Below are 26,010 nucleotides of genomic sequence, written 5' to 3' on the forward strand. Positions count from 1 at the left end.
CCTGGCGAAAATTCGCGGCTAGGAGTTTCTCGTCGACCACTCCGTGCCTGACCATTTCCCAGGGAACAACGGGAACGTGACCATCGTTCCACTTTCTCTCCGCAGTTGTTATCATTTTAGTGTCAGCTCGGCGAATTTATCTTGGACGATATTTCTTGTTACGCCGGAGTTGGAGACTCTAGGGATGAGTTAGATTCGAACGTTCGATATTGCACCACTATCTCTGACGACGGGGACCGTTTCATAGTTGGCCACAATGCTTCCGAATATGTCGCGCATCCCTGCTTACCGTCGTCCGACTTGTCTATGCACGGTGTAAATCCATTATAAAATTATGGGCACAATTAACTCCCTAAATTGAATCGCCGGTAGAAGCAAAATTAGTTTAGTAAATAAAATGGCACACGGGGTGTATAATTTATTTAATACATGGAAGCGTGGTCGAAACTGTGATTAATTTATCGAATGCAAAAGATTAATTAATTTGGTTGGTGCGTTGAGTGGGAAATAATTTCCGAAGGGTTGAAATCGAGCATAATATTGTTCAATTTTAGTACTCTGATATTTCAGAACTGCAATTTTAATCTCACGAGTGGATAAACTCTTTTTGTGTTATATTTTCGTTCGATCTCTATTCAAATCAACTGAAGTTCTATCCGACGTATAGTAAGCTATGTTTCTCTCTGCACGATCGTACGTATTCGTTCGTGTTTTGGTAGTTCTAATTTATAAAAATATTGCCAGTGGACAGTAGGTCACTGTGACTTGATAAAGCAAAGCCTTGCAATGCGTGGAATTTTCTGAGCCATCGTAAAATTTTTAATATTTGATATAATTCCCTTGTTTGTCAAGGGATGGATAGGGATGAGGATACCCGGCAATCTGGTATTTCACTGAAAATACATATTTGTCGTTGCGATTTCACGTCACATCATGAGATTTATCTTCCGTTGAAATATTCTGAATGACGTTAAGTAAGGGATGCGAGCGCACGAGGATGCTTTAAAAATCAAATGCCACAGCCTCGATCGTTCTTTTCACGTTTCACTCGTTGAATTGCGCAATCTATTTCCGAGCGTTTCGTGAAATATTGATTATTTCCGACGAACGGTAATTTCTCATTATGATTTAATGAAATCATTGAATCCATCGCTTTGTAAAGCTTAGGATGCGTTCTGCGCGAGTGCGCATAAAATTTCCTATTGTAAAGTATCGATGATTATTGGGCTCGATTGAACCGACTATACTTCATGGATATATTTCTGTGACACATTCAGGCGTGCTGTTTTGACAAGCTGTAATAGAAGAAACGCTATCGAGCGGGGAGCAAGAATTTTTTGAAATTTATCACGTTACTCTGGTCTATCGAGTGTTCTGGTTAATGTTCAGATAATATTTGATGGAATATTTACTTTCAAAAATCACGAGCAGCGTGGGTTTTGATTGTAATTAACAATTCTGTTATAATTGCGTGGCGAAGCTCTATACTAGGTGGTAAAAAATAAAATGAAATTGAATTAATCATTCAAAAACAAATGATGCCTTGGTAGAACATAAAGTACTTAAGAAGAATACATTACAAATTGAAACTGACAAAAGACAACTGTAGCTTAATTCCATCCATTCAATCAATGACACGTATACAATCTTAAATAATAATACGACAGTATATCGTTCTACATCTGTCAAATTCTAATTGTGACCGAGGTATTATACATGTATGTGAATTGTAAATTCGATTTCCGTTAATCCCATTAATTGTTAACGAGAAGGATCTATATAAAGCGCTCCGCTGGCTTTCCAATTTGTAACTATCATTCATTTGATCCATTCGCTTCACTCAAAACTTCGACGAAGCAGTGAGACAGATGAAAAGAATCTGTTGGCATAAGTTTGACGAATATAACAATGCGACGTGATATAACAATTTATTAATAGACAGTCTCGAAAAAGATGACATAAGCGCGTTTCCAACGTTACTCGAGCATTCGAACCGCTGACAGCAACCGATGAAACTATTTTAAGTCTCCGGTGGACAAAGCGCTGTGAAACGATCTTTTGCGCTCTGGGCATTTCGTATTCGTGCACGGCACAACTCCTTAGGGATCGTTTTTTCGTTTCTAGACGTCGAGCAATCGATGGTTCATCGGTGAGATTGAATATAAGTCGATAGCATCGACCTCCGATACGCTGCATTCTCAACTGCAGCCGTGTTGAGCTAAGAAAATGGAATATTTGTCTAGCCGGTTCCGTTTTGTCGATACTTCAAACGATATTCGCGACTACTAGGTATACGTGCGATCGTGCCACCGCAATTTTGTGCATGTTATCATTGACGAGTGTGAAATTTCAAAGCGGGAACTCGTTTTAATCACGCGGTTCGCTCTCGGGGATTATTTTCGCCATATTTGGAACGGCAAGCGCGCCTACAATCGAAAATACACATCAGAGATACTTCGATGAGTCGCGTTTCCATAGCTCTTTGGGTGTCCCTGTGTGCATTCTTTCGAACGAATTACACGCTCGGTAGATAGCGCACGGTACTGTTTCTCGTGATGTAACTCGTGGCCGTTCAGGTGTCTGCAAATGTTTAAAGAATATCAATTGTCGATAACCTTGTAGCGTTTAGCAAGAACTTTTGCCTTTAATTTAAAACGGCGAAGTTCAATGATAATTTCCGATCGCGTTAGAGTGCTTTTTTCCCACGCGAGGATCGAACGAGAAAACTGACCGGCGTTCGCTCGTCAACGCGTTCCGTGCGAGAATGTTTAAATTCACTCAACTGATCGTTCGGCGACTATCGGTCACAAATGACATTGTCCGAAGAATATCGTATTTGCAGTAGTGCTGAGTTGGTACTGCCATTTAGCTCTTTCTAACGGGCGCTGCTCCAATAATTTCACTTCCATTCTTTTCATTTGTTAGGGATAAAACCATCTGAATAACGAAATTTTACAGAGAATTGAGTAAACTTGCCACTGTCTGCGCTATCCTTTGACACAACGTATAAATCAAACGCTCGAACAGTCTCCAAATAAATATACAGCCCCTAAGACTAAAACGAGCAAATAGTATCAGACAGGATCGAGTAGTAACGACGCGATTTCGAGAATCGTTTGGCACATGCACGGCTCACCGTGCGCATAATTGAGTGCGCGCGTTTACGGGCTGATCGTGGAGCGTTACGATCGTTTCCGGGTGTAATGGGACCGAGCGCGATATGTTCGTTTCGACGATTCGAATCGTTGAACCGTACCTACCGAATTATAGTTAGGTGTGCGGGCGGGGGCGGCGTAAGGCTGCACGGCATCGTCGATTAATTCTGAAAAGCTCAAAAGCGCCCGCGGCGTCGCCAGGAGTATAATGCGATCGGCAGACGTGCGCAGACTGTAGTTTCCGTGGGATGACGTGCACGCGTGTGCATCGGAATGTCGGAAGCTGAACAATGTCGGTGCCGATGTAATTGTCACCCGTGAATATCGGTCCACGCAGTCTGACGTTCGCATTATGTACACGCTCCCGAAGTTCGGAAACGAGTCTGGCCGACTCGTTATCGGCTGCTGCGAATTACGCTTCGGTATTGCCTTCGTTAAAAACGGCTCGCCTCCACCGTTGGGTGTAATTTGTAACTAACAATTGAGGGATTCGTTGATCAGGGAATATCCACGACCCGTGGAACCCATTGGGTTCGGTAACAAGTTCGTTTCGGAGCGTCGAAGACGAGCACGTTTTTGGTCGCATTGTGTTCTCCAACTTCAAAAGTACTGTACTGGTTGTCGAGCCAGGTGACGTTGGGAGGAATTGATTCCCTTTTTGTTATTGCTGATATGTAGGTACAGACATTGGATGTGTCTCTTACCATCAAAATCAAGACTTTATCTTTTTTAACGATCGGAAGATGAAGAGAATGTTCTATTCTTTTATTTGAAAATAAATTATATATACGACTATTGAAATTTCAAGAGTTGAAATTTATTTTGTTGACATACGCAACGCCATGTCTACGACGGAAAGTTTTCCAATCCATCGTTCTTTCGATCCCCCGTCGAATGGAAGCTTCACTAGGGCACGCAAACTTCGAAATGACAAATTGTTAACCGGGTGCTTCGCAATTTAGCCTCGAAATTTTGATAGATGTACTACGAGGCAGCTGAATAATTTCGTCATAATGAAGTCGCCCCCTCCTAGGGTGGAAGGGTTGGTATAGCTCCCGGCGTTATTATCCGAGTTGTAAGTTATTCCGCTGAAAGGAGCAATTAAATATTGTCGGATAGTACGCCGTCATATTTCAGTTGAGCTCGACAAACGTTTTCCGCCGGAGCGTATACGGCCTGGAGAACCAGTAGTTCCTTGCATTTGTCAAGATTCCGAACATTCATTCGTCTTGTTGTTTACCGCACCGCGCCTCCCCCACACTGCTCGTCGACACGTCGGAAAGTAATATCGGGGGAAATATGATTTCCGTGCAGCTATCAAATTTCGTGCAGCGTTCGTTCATTCATTTACGGCGGTGATTCGTTTCGGTAGGGAACGAGTATCAAACTCAAAATCTCTCAACCCTATTAAAGCGACTGAAGTTAACGAACGAGGACTCCAGACTCGGGCGAAATTTCTTCGGAACCGGCAACTTTCGTAAACCGCACACGCCGCAACTAATTTACTAAATTCGAGTCACTCGCGCTCCCGCAAACGCGTCCTTAAAATGTATTAGGTCCTTTAGCAGATTAACAACGTCGTCCTTTTGGTGGCCAATACTCTACTGCTATCTGGAGGAAAAATATTAGTTAAGTATTGTACTAATACTACAGAGATGTATGGTATTATTTGGAGTGAGCTGTTGGTGTTGATATCAGATTGGAACTAATTAAGAATACCTGTTGCTCGTACCTTAAACTCTAGACTGTGAGATTTATGACACTGTTTATAATATTCTTTTACGTTTCATTGTCATATACTGATGCATTGAATACTTTAAGGAAATACGATGCTATCTAATGTGCAAATTTTCAATTCCAGATCGATACAAATCAATGAGTTAATGAATGATAAATAATTATTGAAATTCGCAAAAACGACATTGCTTTCCAGTTCACCTAATATATCAGGTGATCCCTTTCTCATCTGTTAGCAGTTCTAGACCTGAATGAATGGTCCACAACTTCTCTAATTTCGAGAAGAATTATATTTAAACGAAAATTCACAGTCCATCCTTCTGTCCGAGGTCTGACATGTGTATTCGTTCCTACTTTAGCGGTTCACGTATTTGAAATCCTTTCATACCATCACGGTTTCCACGTTTCCCTGGCCTTTGATTACAATCGTGGCAGGCTGTATTTGCAAAGGTTGTGATACATTCCTAAACCTGCATCGTGTAAGTGTCGTGGACTTTCATCTCGTCCTGAATGACGAGGACGGGTCATTCGAACGTCAATAGTCCTTTCAGGGTTGTTCAGACAGTTCTTCGTCTTTTGGCGTAAATTTTAATGAAGACTCCGGTTCATCGATGTTCCACTGCTGCTATTGCAATTTCACCAATTCCAATGAAAGAGAGACACGGACATGTCATAAATGAGAAAACTCAGGAATATCAATACATTTTAGTACAACACAATTTTTATCTCTTTCTTTTGTGATTCCATCCCTTTGTTTAACTGTAATCTCTGTGAATAAAATATTTTCTTATCGCTGAAGAGGACTATTAAATTCTACGCCGAGCAACAGTTCTAACTGTTATTTTTAATCTTGAATCCCGCGATTTAGGAATCGTGTTGCATGGGACGGGCCACCATTCAAAGAACAAAGGACGTCGGTCACGAATTATCGGGAACAATTTGAGCCGTAGACGGACATGTCTAGCCACACCTGTTCGACGATTATCGATTTTCGGGAACGTTTCGATGTGGAATCCAAACGTCGTCGGGAGACCTCGCAGCAACCGCCACCAGTCGACCTGACGTATTATCGATTATCTGTCCCCGACTATGAATAATCGCGTTCAAGTCCTGTATTACGTGCGAGACTTTCAACGGAAGACGAGGTTAACCGCGGGAACTTGGGCGATCCAACGAGTCGGAGTCTGAATCGTTCGAAAACTGGCTCGAAAGAAGTTGCGGGGGAGTCATTGGTATTCGTCGGGGGGGAAGGTGTTGTCGATACCTCGAATGTATAATTTTACAAAAGTTTACGAACGGGGGAGTCGAATTACCTTTGAAATCTCCAGATTGCAAGTTTCCGAAGCTCGGAATCCTTCGTTTTAGCTGTGATATTGTTACTTCTTGGTGATACTTCTCGAGACTTGGTCCTTCTAAAAGAATAAAGTCTACAGTTTACTAAACGAACTAAAAGTATATCCATGGAGTAAGTGTTGGTTCTTAGAGTTCTCATACATCTATACGTAACGGTGATTCCTTCTTCTTTCTCTCGGAATTAACGATATAAACAAGAATTTCAACTGCGAGTAATTAACAAAAGAGATGAGACTAATGGGAAATTTTCCAGTAATTTTGGTTGATACGAAACCCGAAACTTGGTACGCCGCGCGACCATCGGGTCACAGTCTGATTATAGCATTAATTGATCAAATCTGCCGTAGAATTGATTCTCTGCAAATTATTAATTGCATCGCGAATTTTAACTAAATTAATACCTTACGTTTCAATAACGCCCGACGGAATTATGATACATCGGTCCTTGCGCGACGCGTGAGACGTAATTGAAAAATACCCGCCGAATCGCGAACAATAAACACATATATCTAGCGATTCCGGTTGCCTCGCGTTATTTAACATCAAATACGATACATTGTAACGCGACACGCGCCCTCGTTAAACAATAATCCCAGCGCTGAGCTGCGTGTGCTTCAAAAATCATCGTAGCTCGCACGAACTGAATAAATTGCGTTTGTTCGACTTGCGCGTAGTGTTTACCCGTTGGAAGCTATTGCTGAGCTCTACCGTGAAGCTATATCGTGAAGAACGCGAAAATAATTGGCGAAAAAGCGTTATCGGAGAACTTAAATGATCGAGCATCGAAACGACCAAAAAATGATACGCGCAGGTAACGGAATTGGATCGCGAGCGCCGCAGGGAGAATCAATTCCCCGCTACAAATCCATTACAGACTCAATCAAGACTATTTTAGACTTGAATCGAGTAGAATCAAAGCCGGTGTGCCAGCTACGTGCAACAGTTTCTTTCTTTCCCGGGGCGTTCCGCGCCTCTCGTAATAATTTATTTGCATTCGTGGAAACTGGAAAAAGGAAATAATGATGGTGCCAGCCGTCATCGATCCGTTACCCGTCAATGGAGTTTGCACAGTTGGGTTAGGGTCCTCGTCGAATCGATCACATTTTGCGCTCGACGTTGGGGAGTTTCGTGAAATTGAAGTATGATGTAGCATGTGTTAAATTAGAGGAAGGGGTAAGTCATTATATTAATGGTATCAAACTTGTTCTCAAATTATTGAATGCTGAACTTTGCGCAATTAACCATCTGAACCTGGAGGATTCAGACACTGAGAATTAAGAAATGGGTAGTTTTGGATTGAATTTATTCTCTAAGCGTCATTAATATATCAACCAATCCTGATATACAATATCTGTGATTCAATCTAAGTAATTTTACTTATCTCCTTCAATATCGTTCTTTGTAATCAAACATTCATTTCAAACGAATTCAACTTTTCTTATTTTGAAATAAATTTAAAATCAGCGGAACGATAGGTGAAATCTTTTCCAATTTTACGTGGACCGCGTCGTGTTTGAATTTCAACAAAATCCTCGAAGCTTTTTTCCCCAGGCACAATCGGAATGATCAGGAATCAGACGTCGAAACGTAAACGGCTGGGAATACGATTCTCCGATGTTCGCGAGCCCGCCACGATTTTTCCAGGATCTGGCCATCGCCGGCCGCGATCAGGCAATGGAATCGCCGTGATCGGACGAACGAATCCTGTATCGTTCGCCTCTCACCCCTTTGGTCGTTGGTAGTCTCCTCTGCGGGATTGCTAGTCGCCCCCTCTGAGGGAGAGGAACAACGGATGGAAAAAGAGGATGTCGCGACGCAATCCTGAACCGGTTGCGAATTCATTTTCTCTTGAGACAAACATACTCAAACCACAACCGACGTCAACCGTGCACGAACACTCCAGACATTGGAATAAAATTGCAATCGATGCTTGCGAGTTGAACAATCCCATCAGAACCACCAAGCCTTGATTTCCAAGCCTTGATTTTCCAAGTCTTGATTTAGATTTTCTATATCGACTTTCTTATTGCACGTAGACGAAACCGATGAAAATTAGACCAGGTGTACATAGAGCCAAAGTTACAGTAAGTGGAACTTCGACTTGTTATACATGTAGATCATTGTTAATTTATCCTCAGTATATGTTTTTGATGACGAGGATATGGCAGGTAGATACGCTTTATTATTTGAACAATTTCAGGTTTGGAGAATTCGGAGCAAATATTAGCAGCGGAGAAAAGTTAGCAGTCTAGCGGGTCCAAATAATAATTCAAGATGGAAACGAACTTAGCAGCAGGAAACGGTAGCCATCTAGTGGCCCAATTAGAAATTAACTACGAGTGGAGAAAACTTTTCAAGTAACTCCCCGCGTCTAAGGTAGCATCTGCTACAGCCTTACTAACGAGTCCAGAAGCGGATTTGGAAAGAAACGTCAGCTTCGCGTTGAAAATCTACGTTCTAGAAAAGCTAACAATAATTGTACGCATATTATTCCTTCATAATGGAATAATAGCTTTCACGAAAGCCTTCTCGGCATCCGTTTCCGCGGGGAAAGCTGGTTAACGCGATTAAATTCATCATCGCGTGTTTTGTTCTCGACGGAGGGGATTCAGCCGCGGATTGCGCGGAATCTCGACGCTGAACGAAATTGGAGACATCGGTTCTCACCGTGCTTGATACCCGACAAAAGGTAAGGAATTCCTTGCCGTCGCTTTAGCCGCCTGACCGCGTCCCGATCTTCCTCGCGGCTGCTTAAGGAAGGAAAAAGGGAGTCGGTACCGTAAAGAATGTCTTGTTCCTGGCAATCGTCCGAATATCTCGGTGTATATAGACACGCCGCGGGAAACCGGCATTCGAGTTATTCCAATATTCAGAGTCAGATGTATAACTACGACCGAGGGTGGTTTTCGCTATCGCTCGTCTCTCCTGTCCACGGAGACGTAAGATTCCTATTCCAGACTCCGTTCCGCGATTTTCTCCACGGTTCCATCCTTTTTCGAACTTTTAGCACCTCTTTTCATCGTTCCCTTGGTATCCCCTTTTTTCCTGCGCTGTAGATTTTAATCTTGGCACATTTTTCATCGTTTTCTGGAGCCCCTGTTGGAATTTCCTCCGTTTCGGTCGCGTTCATTTTCCCTTACGTTGAACACCCTGGCCCTCGTTTGGTACGGTAGCGCTTAGCTGTGTGCGACGATTACACCCCGGGAAAAACTTTGTTAATCTGCTGAGAATACTCTTATACTCGAGAATACTCGTATTGACACGATGGCAGATATGAAAGTTCTAGATTGCTGTGGTGGGCATTGCACTGGTCCAGCACCGCTTTGAAGTTCGTCTACCGAGCGCCTGTAATACGAGACACACCCGCTCTCTGTTGCATTCACTCTTTCGCTCTCTTTGTCATATGGTTCACGCATTGCTGAGTTCCTTTTTCGAATAAATTCGTGACCAATCCCGAATATATGCACACTTTTGACCTCTATAATTCAAATTATACTTCTTATTTGACTGTTATATGAAATTTGTATTTACATAAAAATTGTATCTTTCTATCTTCGAGGTTTCATGTGCCGAGAAGGGTGAATTAATACTTTATCACGTGATTGCGTTACCAGGCCCTCCCGTGACCAGGTTTCCTCTCCCCGTCTCTTTTTTCGGTTCTGTTGTTGTCTCCATCTTTTTCAAACTTTTCCCGCCCCTATTTACCGTCTTCGCCTTGGTACCCTTTCTTTTTGTACGCTGTAGATTTTAATCTTGGCCGTTTTTTCGCCGTTTTCCAGCGTCCTGCTGGCCTCCCTGTTAGGATTTCTTTCGTTTCGGTCGCGTTTCCCTCCTTTCTTGCGTTCATCATTCTGTCCCTCTTTCAGCCGTGATACTTCGGTGCCTACTGGCTCGTGGAAAGGGTCTCCCAGGGCGTATCCATTGTATCCAAGTCTCGAGCCATGGAAAGTACGGATGTACTCGCGCGATCCCTCGGGAATCGTATATGTTCGCCTAAGTGGCAGAATGATATTTTCCACCTACGGGACATCCCTTTATTTCGATACCCGACTCTCTGCGCGCCTCCTGGCTTTCTCACTACTTTTTACTGCGTGGTCGCCTTGGCTTCCTGCCCCGACCATATATTAGGGGTTTTATGGCTGCTAGCCGGGAATCGTCGAAGAAACGGCGTGAACCGCTAATTTATACTCCTGGATGGGGCCACGCGTTCTCCGCGCCCTCTTTAACGCGTTGACTACTTGGCTCAGGGCTTCTCAACCACTGTAAATTGCGACCAAACAACAAACTTCGTTTGTATCATAACCAATTTGATTAATTCCGAGCTTGATCTGCCAATTTATTTTCTAAGGGAATTGACAACGCGAATAAAACAAAAGTATTACTATAGGTAAAGCTCTAAAAATAATGTACCTGTATTGGTATCATTCGTCATCATTAATCGCAATGACCTGGCTGAAAAATGACATCGCGATGACCGGAATATCGGTAACATACGTGTCGCATCAAGGGATTGCAAATTGTCGTAGCTTTTCAATTATCGGTACCTCGATACAATTTTCAATCAATATCGACGTGGCTGGTTCTTTCTCGTTATTCTTTATTCTCCACAGGGGTATCAATATTGTAATTAAATAAAATTCGAACGTAAACATAAGACGAAGCGTAATAACTAAATAAAATATCCTTTTTTTCGATGACGTAAACAATCTTCTATTTAACAGCTCTCCCTGTCGAAAATATGATGGAGCAGCGATCGAGCAGCAGTCGAGAAGAATGATCTCCCAAGTTCTACAGGCGTTGATCGATGCAAAAGGAATATTATTTATTGATCAGAATATCATGAGAATGCTGAAAGGATAAAATAAAAGGCAAACACACAATACAGAATGCCTGAAACTAACGTGTATCGAAAATGTTGCAGCAAGACATGAATGGTTTATCAAAACACCCAAGAGGTTCGCAATAAGACCAAGTATACGCAATCGCAAAGACACTGTTGATGTACGGTTAAAAACTCCGAAGTTCCCATCGAACTCGATCCATGTCGAAAAAAGACCAGTTCCTCGGCAAACTTGCCTCCGCCGGAAAGAGAACTCTTTTCCCGTTTTCATCGTTTCAGAAAACACACGTGCACGCGTTCTTTTGTTACGTTTTCCGTTAGTTCAGCGACGGTAGTCTCTTTTCCGTCCTCGTTTGTTTTCTACCCGGCGCACCCGTTCTTTACAACCCCTCCTTCAATTCCTCCCTCCACCAGCGACTCTCTTCTCTGTTTGAGAATTTCGGGCCTACCCTAGACGTCCCTCTCTCGCGACGCCACGGAATAATTTAAAAGCTCATTAGCTCTGCCATTTCTTAAGTTCGGGATAAAGTTGGCGGTAGGTCTTAGAGACGCGGGTTGCAGCCCCCTATTTCCCCACCTACCCAGCCCGTCGTTCTCTCTGCTGCATTTTCTCTTCGTTCCTTACCATCCCCGAGTACCTCAGGATCCAGCAGGGATCGTGGTGGTCGTGTCGGTGGCGACGCTGATGGTGATGGCGGTAGGAGTGGCTTACAGAGGGAGGAAAGGAATATGGGAAGGGGTTGAGGGTTTCGCTTCAGGGGACTTGGTCCTGGTTATATAGCCGTAGCTTGGCCTCCACCACATTGGTTTGTCGAGCCATTAATCGGAACAGCTTTATACCAGGAGATTTATATTGGATTAGGTTGCGGGACTAGCGGTGGTTTAGCTTGAAGGCCCTCGCCTCATACTCCGTCGCCCCCGTCCGGTTAACTACTATCGCTCCGTTTAATGAACGTCATTCCACGGCATTTCTTTCATCCTTTAGACCCCCCTCTTTCTGTCGCCGGGCTCCTTTGAAGTTTATTAAAGAACTAACATGGCCGTGACGCCGGCCGGAAATTGGCGAACCGATGCCACTTTCGCATCGAGGACCCTCCACGGCCGTCATTTCGCGGTTGTAATTAGTATTTCTCGAACGCCCAAGTCGCGATACAGTCGGTACTTCTTTCTTGTGTAATTTGGGTACGTTTATTTTGTTTATTTATTATCAGAATTGTATGTTAGTCTTAAGTCTAACAAATTTTGTTAAATAGTACATAAATAAATAAATCCTTAATGTTTGCAGTGGTGCCAACGCTCCAAGAAAGCTATAAGAATTTTTAATCAAGTCTAATAATACTAATACTCGAAGACGTGTTTCTGTTCTCATACGTAAGAGGAACGCAGGAGCGTCAGCGTTGGAGACAAATTAGACTTGTGCGAGTTAGCAGAAACACGATGGGGCGTAAAAATAAGAGCGTCAGGATAAGCCTTCGTTTGGAGAAGTCCGTTCCAAGGACCAGCGAATACCTGGATCGATCCGAGAGCCTATTTTTGAACTTCTTGTTATCCTGGCCGTATCTAAAGTTCGCGTGTGTGTTTTCCGGTGCTTCGGGTAAAATCAATACTTGATCGTGCGTCATCTTCGAGACTTTCTTTGGCTCCCCCCGATCGTTCCAGAAGACATCTTCACCCATGAGTAGAAACGGTAACGATTCCTGTCCGCTTTTATCGTCGTGGAACGAAAATTAATTTCGATATATTCATTCGATTAAAAGATTTTCTTTTCATCCTCTTGTAGTTTTTTTTTTTTATCAAAGCAATGCTCGCAGTCACCGGTATTAAATTTAATAATTTCGAGAACGAAGAAAGCTTTTTCCCGGTATCGATATCGGGAGAGTGCCGCAAAAGTGATGTTTGATGTATTACCGTTGACCATAGTTCGCTGACCACTTTAAAAAGCGCGAGCGTTTCACAAAACACTTTTATGATTTAACGCTTTCATCGGTAACACGCAATATTTGATATCCGTTATCCTCGTACAAGGTGAACGGATTCGAATTCCCGCGAGCCACGTGATCCGCTTGTTATTGCTAAATACAATCGCGTCTCAATTAAGAAACGAATCGCCTTCGAAGTTCTGAAATTGTTACTTAACTCGAATTAATGTTACACGCGAATCTAAGCGGGACTCTATAAACTGTCGGCATTATGGCATAATGCGCTGGGAATTGCTCTAGCGCACGAAACGTCCAAGTTACATCTGGCTAAAATCAGATCTCGGCTGCCGTTGAATTATGGAGGCTGAAGCATGAACTGAACTTTACGACGTATTAGTTCACACTTGGTCGCCGATGAATGGCTTCGACAGAGTGAATTAAAGCGAAAGAAGCTCGTTTAGTTGGTCTATCTTGGCGGTGAAATTTATCAACGTAATCTGTCCGAGTAAACAAGTAAATGCACTAGTAAGTACGTTTATGGATAAATGAAATGGATCAAAATTTTCTTATCGATCATCTGCAGTAAGTGTATAACACATTGTTTTACCGGTCACGAGTTCATTCGTGTTTGCACTTGTATTACCTATTTCAATCTATGAAACCCAGAGCGATATAGAATATCACCCGTGGGAAGGTCGCGAAAATACGTCCTCCCAGATTGTTCCTAACCATTGTACAATTAAATTAGCCATTAAATTAGTTTTATTACAGAGTTTATTTAGACTGTTTTAATTTCACATTCAATTACGAAATAAGAGCCGGTAACATGAAATCGCTTCTGTGTAAAATTGCCGATCAACAATGTGTTAAATACATATATATCAATGATGGAGTATGGCCTCCCTCCTTTCAACTTCCCAGCAAAATGTAATTACCGTTCAACACAGAACGTGTTAGACGTGGCCAAATCGGCCTGCCTGACGTGCTAACAGAACTGCGTCTCGCATTATTTTAACCAGGCCCGATTAAAAGGGCGAAAAAGGTAAACGAGGTTTGGCGAAAGTTCGCGTGATCGTTCGATATCACTGGTGTGTGATCTCTTTATCGTCGCGATAAATTGTTCAATCGGGAAGGAATCAGGTTGAAGAGAGACGTCTAAGTGTCAAAATCTCACTGGTGAAAAGCGCTGTCGGAAGCCACGAACCAGAGCGTGTACGCCTGGACATGGAACTTCATGGCGGACTAGTTAACTCTGTTTCTACTTTCAACCACGGTAACCGAGATATCTCGGCGAGTCCGTCGGAAATTTCGCTGCCAGAAAGCGTTGGCTGGGGAAAGAGGACGTATTTTCGCGACGGTGCACGGGTGACTGGTCTGTAATCTGGAACGAGACGAATGCACGGGAAACGAATCGCCGCGGCTACCGCTTCCGGTTGATTCATCCCCGCTTTCCCCGCCCCCCCTGCACGGAACTAGACTTTCCACATCCTAAGCGCGTTAATTTCTAGCGTTTTCGTGGGACTCGATGGTATACTTACCACCCAATTAGCCTCTCGTACGCGAACTTTCGCATAATGGGATTTAATAAGCATACAACGTCGAAAATGCGGCCAGTTTCGACGAATTTTCGTTCTCTCGGTCGCCTAACCTTGTCTCTGATTCTACGTTTCGATTATCGAAAATACCTTTCTCTCGAACAGCGGCCGAGTTAGTTTCTAACGAGCTCGTTCGGTATCCGTGGAAAGTTTCACTTGTTATATTGTTGCGAGCGTAAGCTCAATCTGGCGCAAGAGTTGTTTACCAGGGGCGTGGGAACTCCAGATTCCAGAATAAATACGGCGATGAGCTACGGGCCGTATGCACGCACAGAAATGAACGCAACTCGTGTTCCTAGTCGTGGATCATTTATTAGTAATCGTTGCATTGTCCTCGACCCCGTTGCGGGTCCTCCTCGGTCAATTTACTCTGTGAATTGATGAACGTCTATTTTAATGATAATAAGTGGCTGCGATGCCGAACTGTTTACCAGGACAATTATAAATTTATACCTCTATGCGCGTGTTCATTAATGACACGTTTCTACTGTTCGTATCTCGGTTCCCTCGGGGTTAATGAAATCTATAACTACAGTCAATCTCGCAAGTATTCGTACCTTCAATATCTATCGAAGAAGTTTGCCTGAATTAAATTATAGGTTTAATGTTTTCAAATAAATTTTTTATTACAAGTACATACACGCGTAAAGATTATTCATATGTATACATTCATATCGAAATATTTATTTGGAAAGACCAAACCTATCATTTAATTTAGACAAATTCCTTCAATAGACATACAGGGTACGAATACCTAGGGGACTGATTGCATATGTTGAACAGAAAATACATCTTTACATTGTACAAAAAGTTTTCATTAATGTAGAAGGCAAGCTGTATACAGTTCCTCTCACTTTCTTCTACTTTGGACCATTACTTCACAGCATTATACTGCCCTTTTTATAGTATTTCATAAATATTTTTAGGAACACTACGATTCTCGAATCAATGCTACACTATACTAAAGGATTAGATCCAGGCTATGCCTTATCAAACCCATCGTTGTTCCGTCAGCGATTAGAGATTACTCCTTGGTGTACGGAGGTTTCATCCTCGACCAGACACGCTATCGATGTACGAATCAATGACCCTTAAAGCAATCTTTTCGCGGAGCAAAGGGTGGCTGTCTATAACCGTGTACAGGCGAGTAAATAAACGACAACGACCCGGTGTGAAAACACGCGGAAAGTCGATCGTAGAGACCGTTAGGATAAGATCGATGGCACCCTGTATTCGTGACAGTCCATTGATTTCACGATGTTGATTATGCTGCGGCTGGGACGGGTTTAAGTTTCACGCTTCGTCGGCGAACCCGCGGGGGTAAGATCAGGTTACGTGCGAGGGGGGTGCTTTAAGCTACTATTGAGTACACGAGGTTTAGCGGTTAACCCTTCGCGCGAACAAGAAATTCCACTTGGAAGCTCGAGTGCGAATATTAGAGATCCTCTCGTTCGGACGGCGAGGGAGGGGTGTTGAAATTATTGCCGCGCAGGGGGATGCCGATCGTTCCGATATTCCAACTCCGCTATTCGGCGAGCAAGTTCAAAAAAAAAAAAAAAAAAAAAAGAAGGGGGGAACGAAAGGACGCAAACCGAAACGCACGTATCGCAGGCTGGTATTCGCGAGTTTATCCTCCTCGATTCCCAGGAGTGACACTGCAATCGATACCTACGGGCTGCGAACCGTCGCTTTTTCGCTCGTCGCGCACACTTTCACCAACGTTGCACGCTCTTTCCCCTCGTTTCGCGACAAACTGCACCCGGTCTACTCGTAACGATCCGCGAATCGAAGCGTCCCTGTCTCGTTGCTCCTAGACATCCCTACTACGGGTACAGGTGCATTTTGGACGATTGAAAACGTGGAGGGCGAAGGAGACATATTTTCACAACCCTCGTCGGGGGTTTATTAACGTTTGGGATTCTCTTCGAATATAAAAAAAATTTACTATATAACGGAGAGTGAAATGTTACCGTTTCGTTAGCGAGCTGTAGAAAGCATCATTGAGTATTGAAATAAAATATTTTCGGTGAGAAGAATATCAGAGTGAGGTACGAATGCTGATTGAAAACTTGTATGGTAAATTTTTAGGACAGGAGGGAAAATTCCTTTTCGAAGATGCAGATCGTGTTGTGATATACGAGGAATAAAATTCTGTCGGGGTAAATACGGCGTCGATGGGGAACGCGAGGCATTCTTCGGGAATCTGGAATAATAAGCTCGTTGGAATTGTACGTACGCGTAGGCGAGAATCGTGGAAAGTCGGCAATAATGCGATATTAAATGAAACGCAAATCCTGTTTTTTTTCCCCGAGCTTCAGCGGCGTATTCGCAAACGCAGGAATCCCGCCGCATGAAAGAAGTTCGCGGAACGAGATGAAAATTCTGGATCTATGCAAAACGAGGGCATAAACGTACAAATACGTCGTGAAAGGCGGGCAACGCGTTGATGGGGGATAAAAGAGGAGAGTAATCGACCGACGGTGACGGCGTAGCACGGGAGCTTAACGAAGGCGCGCATCGTGATAAGTTCTAACTTCATTCTTGCCGACGCGGTACTTAATCCAGCAACATGTGGATTTTCGTTGGTGAACTTGGCGGTTGCTACTAGTTGCTGCTTGCTAGAGGATTTCTATTTTCACCTCACCAACCGTTTGCATTCAGTTGCTGTTCTCCGTGCGCAGTGTTCCAATCGCATGTTCGTTGTCCACGAAGAGAATTGTCGAAGCTTGTTACGAATCAGTTCGTTCCGACAATATAAAATAGTATTCTGTAATCTATGTACATACAGTCAGCCCCATAAGGATTTGTACCCTTTATGTCCATTGAAGAAACTTGTCTAAATTAAATGACAGTTGTGATGTTTCCAAACAAATTTTTCATTATAAATATGTACATGAATACATTTATTTGAAAACATCAAACCTATCACTTAATTTAGATAAATTTCTTCGATAGGCATAGAGGGTACGAATACTTATTGGACTTACTGTAAAGTGAGATTAAATGGACGAATGATGTGTGTGAATAATTTTTAATTAGTGTATTTATAGATTAGGGAGCTTAGATACTCTAGATGGTTCGTTGGTAAGGCTTATCTATCAGACTCTAGCTTGAACGTGATGCTACTAATCGTTTGAGCAATCTGCTTAAACTAATTATGTGCTATCAGGTAATTGGAGACTGTACAAACCATTAATAGTGTTACGTCTAATGCAGGATCTGCTAGATAAGCTTTACCCGTGAGTTCAACCCCCGTATTCAAGACGAAACACAGCAGTACTGTTCTATGTAAACGGAGCGTTACTTACTATACAAAGCAAAATATTTGTTAATACACTTGAAGCCTGTAGAAGGTAGGAACTTTTGATCTCTGGGACGCCCTTCTTATAGACAGAATATCACACGATCACTATTATTTTAATCGCGTAGAAATTAGAATGAATTAAATAAATAACGTAAAATCGAGTAAAATATACAAGGAAGTTAGAAAAATAAGTACGTTGCTGGATGAATCCTAGTCAGATTAGAAATGTTCAGTAGGAAACGTTCCATGGAAAGAGTGAAAATTGTTTAGCTTCGGATATCAGTATTTCACCTTCTCTGCTCTATCCATTTGATGAAAAATGCAAAAGCTTTGTACTCCCGGATACTTCAGGCTCTGTACCGAGCACTCCTAATATTCCACGGATACGAGTTCCAAAGACTCGTTCTCTATCACCGGAACGTATTACCTTCGTGGCCGAGAGAACGGTTCGCATGATTCACTGTAAAAGTTGGCACGGTTGATGAGAAAAGCTCTCGGAAAGATTACCTCGGCATAGACGCTTCGAGCAGTTAGTGCGACCGGAATTTAACTCGATCTTATTGCACCGCGCTGTTCTTTATTGTGGCCAGAGATATAACGGAAGCCATTCTTGCCGTATTGCACTCATCAAAACGCACATTAACGTTATTACGGTGTACCTACAAGTAATATCTCTTGCGAAATAACGGAGCCATATATGGCTTATCCCTCTCTGTGATTTCGAGGAGCAACGAGGATGCTTTCTCGAGGAGGTTTCGCGGACACACATTTGTTATTGAAAAAGATTACTCGCGAAACGCGTGGAGTAAATGGAAGGCTCTAATGCCGAATAACGGAAAACTTCGTAGAGGACTCATTTCAAAGGCCTGAAACCTTAAACGTATTGCTAAAGATGGCTAATCAAGATGGTTGATATCGTTTATTGCTGGAATTCGCAATTCACCCCTGTTTGTATTCCTCCGCTATGATCGATAGCTTCATCAACCTGCGCTAGAACTTATCGACTTGGTGAAAAAGTATGTGGGCGGAGTGTAGGCCACGGGGACGTAATACCCAGCGCAAACTCAGCCTGGAAAAGTTTCCCTGAAACGCGACCATGCCAGCGTAAACGTACGATGCAACGGTTATGATTTATTTATCTAGACGAGAAACTCGGGGTTGACGGCGATGCCAGAAATCCCGGTGTTTTCCGGTCGAGCGTCGCGTTTATGCAAATCGAACAGAAAAAAGCTTTTATTCTAACGATCGCGCGAGCGGAACGCTCCATTTTCGATGAATGTTTCAGGTATCGCGGTGCAAACGTACACGAGAAACGGTTTTACGCGGTCCACGGGGTAACGAAATTCATTTCGTCTCTGCAGGCACATTTTTGGGAAGATAAATTAGCTTATTCGCGGAATACGCGCTCGACGGACGATAATCGCACGTGAGTAATCGTCGATTATATTCGCAGCGGGCGACTTGGAATAACGCGATGCAAATGGCGGAGGACAACGACGAGGTGAGTTTAGGATACCCAATCCCGACACAAATACGCTCGAATTAATCGTGAATCATCGAAAATGTAGCAGCTAACGATTATTTACAATCCGACGTGATACGTGAGTCGCGTAGGCAACAATACATTATGTGCGACAGCTCTGTTGGCGGAACCTTTCGATGGTTGATCGTACGATAATTTTTGGACAAATATTTGAAACGGCGAAAAAGCATGCACGAGTTCGCGAAATAAATTATAAGTACGATTGTTTAACAATTTGGGAGGTAAGAAATGTCTTTTGTTGGAGACAGTTTTCGTGACTGGGTGAATGTCAACTTTGGAGGTCCGTGCTTTTTTAATGATTTCGAAACTATGATGACCATGATGACATGATGCGGAACCAGCAATGGACCAGTATAATTACAACGAAACTACAACAAATATGTAAATCAACAGGAGAAACTATTTCATTACCTCCAACAAGAAAACTTCAAACCACGTTACCAAGATTAAGAATCGGACATACTATCCTGATATAAATATTTAATTACAAAATTGGAACTATCAAAATGCAACACATGACGAAGAATACTTGATAATGGTTTATAGATTTATTTATCTAGACGATATATTAAACTGGAATACAATGATGAGCGCGTTTCCTATGTACAATGAGTACTGTGAAAAACAAGGAGCATCGCGGAAACACCCTTTTGCCCGCGAGGGATAACAGTGGGGATTGTACAGAGTTATTTCGAATTATCGCCGCTTATTCCGCCGCTTTGCTCGGTGCACGCGAACGCCGAGAGGGTAACCCAGCTGACAGACTGTTTCCAAACTTCCCTGCTGCTTCTTCGCCTTCCGTGGTCCTCTCAGCTCGTTGGCTGGGTCGAAATTCGCCGAAGGAACTCGGCCAACTACTCGACAGAAAGAGAAAATGGGTGACGGGTAGCGATGGAGACGCGTTCTGGTAGTTCAAGGTGTTTCCGTGAATTTGAGTCAAGTCCGATAACCAAGATCTGTTTAGATAACGTGTTAATAGGTTCCAATTTATACTCAATATTGAGATTGATGAGAGTGTTGGTTTGCTAAACGTTAGTAGAATCGAGCAGCATGGCCACATTTTCGTTAAATTATTCCTCACTAACAATTCATTGGAAAGACATTATAAATAGTTCAACGCGTTGGTCGTCACGAAACTCAGAAATGGATGACAGGATTTTTCATTAAGGAACTACAAAAGAAAATTCCAAAGGTCAGGCGTTATTAAAAATAAACGTGGATAGGATTCGCGAGTTTGACGAGATTAAGAAATTAAATGCTACACCAAATGTTATGTTATCTAATCTTCCACAGTCTCGAGACAAAATTTTAACTTGGTAGAAATTTTCATGAGTTTCAGTCTGGCAACCAATGTGTTAAAAGAAGAGGTATAGTTATATATTTAATTTTACCCTTCGTTCTAAAGCTCACGATGCACAACAATTAAATTGTAAAATAGCATACGAACCCTCTTCCTCTCATAAGGAAGAATGCATTGAAAAATGTAAGAAAAACGGTGTGTCTAAATCTCATTCGGTAATGATTGATCAAAAATCCTTTGTTCCATCGCTAGTGGTGAGGCCTGGCGCAAATCGAGCACGAAAACAGGCAGTTTCCGGTTTCTTGGACACATCCCTTGCGGAAAGTTTTGATTCGCAGACACGCCCGATCCGGATCCGACCGAAGTAACTTGATTTTCGGAACGGCTTGTCATCTCTTGGCTAGGACTGGCCCTATCCTCTCTCGCGGATACGATAACCTAGCCCACTCCTATCTGCGGTTCTTTATGCCCGTTCCTCGTCTTTGTTCTTTCCACGGGTCCATTGTTTCGCCTCCTTTCTTCCTTCTTGGCTCGCGCGCTCCTCCTTCACCCTCTACCTCCCGCCAGTTGCATCCCCTATTCCTCCCTTTCGACAGAATCGAATTCTGCTGGATATAAAGCGCTCTCCGCGCTGCTCGGTGTCGAAATGGACCTGTTACGTCAAACCATATTCGTGCTCCATCGGTTTCTCGTTACGTGCATTCCGAGTTTGGTTCGTCGATTATTGGGTGAACTTCCGCGATGATTCGAATCCACCGAACGGAGGGCCTGGCTGTTCTAGATAATTTCTTGGCTCGGTGAACGTTCGGACGTGGTAGCAATTACATGAATCGAATCTGCGTGACGGAGGGACATCTGGAGGGAATGGAGCATTTCGTAAGAAACGCGTGAGTTACGGTGCTCGAGGATCTATTGGGTTGTCTGAGAAGTACATGTCGATTTTTGGTAGTTGGTACGTGTCTGAATATATCGGAATGGCTGAAAACGAATAGCATGTATACATCTCTGAACAGATGGAAAGGTGGAAACATTTTGTGGAACAAAATGGTACCTATACAACTCAAGGAATATATATCAAAATTCAAATATGCCCTTGAAGTTTTCTTAAAAAATTGCACGAACTTTCTAGACAACCCAATACATCATTAGAGACTCGAAGAAGAATAGATACCATTGTTCAATAAGAATATGAATATTCATTATAAAATATGAAACTTTTTGCAACTTCAAACACAGACAACCAGCCCTTCTTTTTTACATGCATTAACTTTGATATCATAAAAAAAACTCACGTTTTCCCAGCATAGGCCTCTGTCCTAAATTCATATTTACAGTGAAACCGTGGCGAATACCAAAATATTTGGGAGCTGACAACCACGCGAAGAATGGCGCCAGGTATCACTTCGTCCAGCGACACTGCGGCGGCAAACATGTTAATTGCATAGTGGGCGGAATATTTTGAACAACGTGGGCTCGATGCTTAACGTTGAGAGATCGCGTGGCAGGTTAATTAAATACTTTGTGCTGGGATTTGTACGGTTAAATTTCATAGTGCCCAGGAAATTCTAATTAATGCTCGCGCTACGAGCAGCGTAGAAACGTTGAATGCTTTGGCACACAAAGCACGATATGTTGTAGGCATCCCATTTGTTTCCAGCATGGAAGGTCATCCTCGCAGAATCCACGTTGCATCGCGACGAGATAGGAATGGAGGGGGACGGGAGATGGGGGATGATAGGAAGCCGAAATGTAAGGAAAATCACGAAGCGCGGGTGAGATGGAGCGAGACAGGGACCGGGGCGAGAGAGACACGCGTAGACGCAACAATCTTCTCCTTTCCCTGCCCACGTACTTCAGTTAGCTTGCATTATAAGCTGGAAATTTAGCGCTACCCTGGGATCAACCACTCCCGAGAACCGTACCACTTCCTAGCGACGACCCTAATAATGCCATTAGATACATCGCGAATCCCTAATCTGGGGTTAGAAACTTGCATAATTCTCGACCGGGGCGGCTCGCTTGAGTTTGCTACTTCAAACTTGCCCGCCGAAACTCGCGGCAGTATTCCAAAATTGCTGGAATATTATGACGCTCGAATAAGTTTGCCCTCGATCATCAGCGAGGGACCGTTTCGCGAAATGTTCGCGATTCGTGGAGACCGTGAACCGATTGTTCCACGGGACGGAGATGATTAGAAACGGTGACCATTGTTTGATGTCGTGGGGATAACAGTGTCACAGGGTCACAGTGTATAATTTCAATTGTCTTTCGGGGTATGAACTCTGAGGTCTTTTCATGTCATACTACAATATTTTATTTTATATTATATCTAATCGTTTTTGTAGAAATTCTTTCAAAAACTGATGGTGTTTTATTATGTATCTGGACATGAATGACTACAAATGGTTTCTGTTGTGCGAGAAATAAAAATGATTAGAATGAACTATGGCAAAGGTAGTATTTTCTTTATCTACTCAAGACATTCTTCTGGTCACCTCGAAAGCTATTCTCAAAATACTTCTATTCTCACGACCTCCCAAAAATGCCTGCAATAATTTAAATTCTATTAATTTACAAATATAAATGAAAGTATACATTTCACGTCTATAACAGGTTTTCAACGAAGATTCTCACCTTAAAAAATTCACAACTTTTACCCATTCCAGGTGTATGTGCTCCCGAGGGTTGTTCTTAGTGCATCTGCAATGTGAGCATTCGGCACGTGGACGTCCCCGATTCGCTCGGAGAACAACGTGCAGGATATCGGCAGCCTGGTAATGATAGCTCTACCCGCAGTAATTACTTTATCGATACGATACGCTACACTGCGATTTTTCTCAATTTCTTCGCTTATATCCCCAAGGTTCCGCTATCCCTCTCGAGAAGCTCGGAGGATTTATTTATAGAGTTGCTATTGCGAACATAAGTTTGTCAGGCAAGGACGGGACCGTGGAGGAACGAGGAGAGAGCGAGGAAGAAAAAACAGTGGATTGAAAGGGGTGCGAGCAGGACGGCGGCGGTACGATGGGTTTTATATGTATGTATAGATATATAGAGGGGTAGTATCACTGGAACGGTACGGAAAATCACAAGGGACGGACGACGCTTTCAGGAACTTCAGGCTCTTGGCCATTTTCCCTCTTTTTCCGTCTATTCTGTGTACCTTGTCTTATTTTTCCTCCCTCTCGTTCCTCTTTGTCGCGCAGCTCTATCGTTAGGATCACCCCTACTTTCACTGCGTATCTGGCACGGTGGTCGCCGCTAGTCGCACCCCTTTTAAATAACACTGTATCCGATCCTATTATTTCGCATTGAATTTCAAAGTCGCGGCTCTGGATGCACCTTTTGATCGCGTATCCAGAGACAATCGCAGCTTAAGAGTTCTCTTATACTTCATTTTTATTCCTTTGCTCTTTGTATCTTTCTTGCAATGTAAAGAGAACGTTCGAAATTTTCTTTTCATTTATTCTTTAAAGTATCTTAGGAAATATCGCTGGGGAAACGTATCGATAGCTGTTACTTGGATTTATTTCTCATTTCCTTTTGTATGCGCTTTTTATTACGATGCATAGGCTGACGTGATTTCATATTCAGGATCGCTTCTCTTTGAATTTATTTCAGAACAATATTTCTCTGCAATGTCGCATTTTCTTATTATCCGTACTTTGTGTTCTTGGAGGATCAGAATAGTCGAACGGTACTTGCTAATTAATTTTCGCGGCAATTAAGGAAATGAGTTTCGGTATCTATAGACCAGACTTGGACACTTTTGGAATAATATTATTTGAAATAATATATTGGACGTAATTTTAATTAGTCTTGGAGCAATTATGAAATTTCTCGATTGCTCCAAAGCCAATTAAAATTACGTCTACTTCATCGTTCGAGTTACTGAACAAATGAAGAGCACACTGTTCCAATTTTACTATCTAAATTATCATCTCAAATAATATTATTTCACTGTTGTAACATGTTTCAAATCTAATTGCGTTGCTTTATTTTACGAAACATCGTTGAAAATAATATTTTCCTGTGTAAAATACTGAAATAACGAAATACAGTACAAATAACCGTCGTATTCCGACAATATAACGATGGAAAACTTCTTAATTAACCAAATTGCCAATCTCTTTGCCTCATTAAAATGGTACAAATATTCTTCAGTGATATTTTATATATCCATCGACCATCATATGTGCAGTTTTATATATACGACGTGGTAATGATTTATATGTATAAATCACAAAGGTCGTTTTCTGTTCGAATTTTTAGACGAGCATATACATATCTTTTCGTTTCACAAATGATTACAGTTACATTTCCAAATTAATTTAACGTGCCTTGTTGTTCGTAGTAATTAAATGAATTCAATATATTAAATACCCATTATTTCAATGAAATCGATGTTTCGGTTATTTCCAAATAAATATGAGGAAAACGGAAGAGCCGAATGATATTTTATATGTTTGTTTGAAATCAAATCTGCCCTGGTCTGTTAATCTTAATTCAATTTTTACATTTCATCGACGTTAACGCTAGTTAATCGATTCCGAATATATTCCTGTCGCTTTGAGCGCTCGGATGTCGTCCACTCTTGGTGTCAGTGAATCAGTCGGTGGCACTATCGGTTCGCGATGCATTCCTGAATTCTGCATTCCAACTTCTCACCCTTCTCTGCTTCCACAGAGATCGTGCTCCTTCTCATCCGAGTTCTCTCTTGCTTCAGGCATGAATAAGTGGACGCGACTCAAGAAACTTTCCTACCAGACCCTGTGCTTGATTGAGATTCCTCATCGTACTAATTCCTCCTTATGAATCCTTCGGGATCCGGTAATGACTGCGTTTCCCTACCGTATACTTATTAATTACATTATTACTGCAGACTCAACTCCTTATTTAACGTAATGCGCGTTTTTAAAGAGCGGGCAGTTTTTCTTCTTTGTAATCTGGAGCCAGGGATGGAGAAAATTGTGTTAATAATAAGCGAGGAGCACCAAACGTTCAAAGTTTTATTGCGTCTTTTCCTTCTTGATTCTGCGATGGAAATTTGTTATTTTGGGTACTAATGGTTTCTATTTTAAATTCTCTATCTAGAAATTGTTTGTATACATCCTTGTATAAGATTATGATTTTGATTTTGTAGTATTACAAGCTTCGTGTCAGAGTATTTTCATTGATTCGAATTAAATTTAAATGATTAATTAGCAGTGTCTACATTTTCAATGGATCTATCACATTAACTGCATTTTTTATGTCACTAAAAT

The 26,010-nt window shown here is 42.3% G+C and overlaps 1 protein-coding gene across 2 annotated transcripts in view; it reads left to right on the top strand.

Annotated features, from left to right (window-relative positions):
- Nucleotides 1-26,010, top strand: part of LOC128885249 (discoidin domain-containing receptor 2-like) — a 239,163-nt gene that overhangs the window by 18,927 nt on the left and 194,226 nt on the right. The window contains exon 2 of one of the 2 annotated variants that reach the window (XM_054139192.1): nt 23,413-23,520. The exons of the other annotated variant lie outside the window; for it this stretch is intronic. The gene's annotated coding sequence lies outside the window, so the exon portion shown is untranslated. The remainder of the gene's footprint in view (nt 1-23,412; nt 23,521-26,010) is intronic. 2 annotated transcript variants of the gene reach the window in all.

This window comes from Hylaeus volcanicus, chromosome 2 (assembly GCF_026283585.1).
Source record: "Hylaeus volcanicus isolate JK05 chromosome 2, UHH_iyHylVolc1.0_haploid, whole genome shotgun sequence".
NCBI classification, from domain to species: domain Eukaryota; kingdom Metazoa; phylum Arthropoda; class Insecta; order Hymenoptera; family Colletidae; genus Hylaeus; species Hylaeus volcanicus.